Consider the following 1,947-nt stretch of genomic DNA (forward strand, 5'->3'; position numbering starts at 1 on the left):
ATATATATATATATATATATATATATATATATATATAGTGCTGAAAGTGTTGTTTTTTCAGGGAAACATGTACAAAGAAATAAGCTTGATGTAAATAATTTTAGCAATTTGGGGTGATGTTTTAAAAGCATTTCTATCTATGTATTATTTTATTAGTACTTTTATTAGTACATGGAGACAGCTGTGTTTTTTATGTAAATAGGATTTGTTTACTTTTTTAGCAGTTTTGACAATGACAGTGCTTTACTGCTGCTTTTCACAAAGCAAGTCTATAGGTTGGCTACTCATTGAAAGTTATACATTTCCTTTGTGGCCGATATCTTATCTTTAAAGTTATGAAGTAGAAAACAGAGAAATTCAATAGAGAGTTTTCAGTTGTGCTTATTTGAAAACCTGTGTATTTATTACAATACAACATTATGAAACAGTATATTAAACTTTTATATAAAAAGTGGAAGTTGCTTCTTTCCCCTCACTTTAAACCTAAAAACTGTGAAATTATACCTGAAAAAACTCCCATGGAGAAAAGTAAGAAAATACACTTGGCTACTTGTACACGAAAGAGGATGGCATTATGATTCATTCATTTTGCATGTAATAAATGTAAAACTGTGTAAATGTAAAACTGATACTGTGGTAGCTCGGTATAAGTCTGCTTTGGTATATGTCTAACTTATTACAATGTCCAGTTTGGACATGAAACATTTTGCTAGGTATACAACCTTTGTGCTGGAACTTGTATAGGTAAAAATGAGTCATAACACCGCGCGCTACTCTTATTTACCTCTCTCAAGACAAAGCCACAACTGCCCGCAAGCTTCAGTACGCCAGTTGCTACCATTCAGTGAACATCCAGCGCTATAACTCTCTGTGAATTACATAACATCTCCTCCTCCTCCCTTCTCAGCACCATCCTAATAGGCACCTAGTAGTATTAAGCAGTGTTTAAACTATTTTATACAGTCCCATCAATGTATATTATGCCAGTAAGGATTTTTTTCATGGGAACAGATTATTTATTTTCCTTTTATTTCCTATGGGAAAAATGTGTTTGGTATAAGTCCTGTTGGGTATAAGTCCAAGGATCTGGAACGGATTAAGGACTTATACAAAGGTACCACTGTAATTTGGCTTCTATAGTTTCAGTCAAATATAGCAATTAGCTAAATACCCTAGCCATTCTGGGTCAGTGATACAGAACTTTTAGAGCTAGTGAATGAGAACACTACTTAGGCAAGCAGTAGGTTTTAGAACCAGGTCAGCAATGACAGCTTACTGTACATTACAAACACTTTAAACAATCTTCTACATAGTGATTGGTATTGCAATCACACCATACATATTGAGAACATAAGCCTACATTCAATTCAATGTCTGATGTTCCTACATGTCAGACACCATGGGCCTGATTTATTAAAGTTCTCCAGGGCTAGAGAGGAAACACTTTTATCAGTGAAGCTGGGTGATCCAGCAAACCTAGAATTGATTAATTCAAAATCATTTGCTATTTACTAGCAAATGTTTTTAAACCTGAACCAGATCCATGTTCACTGATGAAAGTGTATCTTCTCAAACTTTGGAGAGCTTTAATAAATCAGGTCCTATGGGTCTGATTTATAAAAGCTGTCCAAGGTTGGAGAGGATACACTTTCCACAGTAAAGCTGGGTGATCCAGCAATCCTGGAATGGATCTGGTCCAGGATTGAAAACATTTGCTAAACATTCTGCTAACAACATTTGCTAAGCAATCCATTCCGGGCTTGCTAGATCACCCAGCTTCACTGTGGAAAGCGTATCCTCGCCAGCCTTGGAGGGCTTTTATAAATCAGGCTCTGTGAGCCACAGTGTACAGCACTACACCACAAACAGTGTGAATTATAACATAAGTTTTGTAACATTTGGCAGCGTGGACTGATTTGATATTTTAAATCTCAGCTACTACCTTAA

This window comes from Pyxicephalus adspersus, chromosome 4 (genome assembly GCF_032062135.1).
Source record: "Pyxicephalus adspersus chromosome 4, UCB_Pads_2.0, whole genome shotgun sequence".
Lineage (NCBI taxonomy): Eukaryota > Metazoa > Chordata > Amphibia > Anura > Pyxicephalidae > Pyxicephalus > Pyxicephalus adspersus.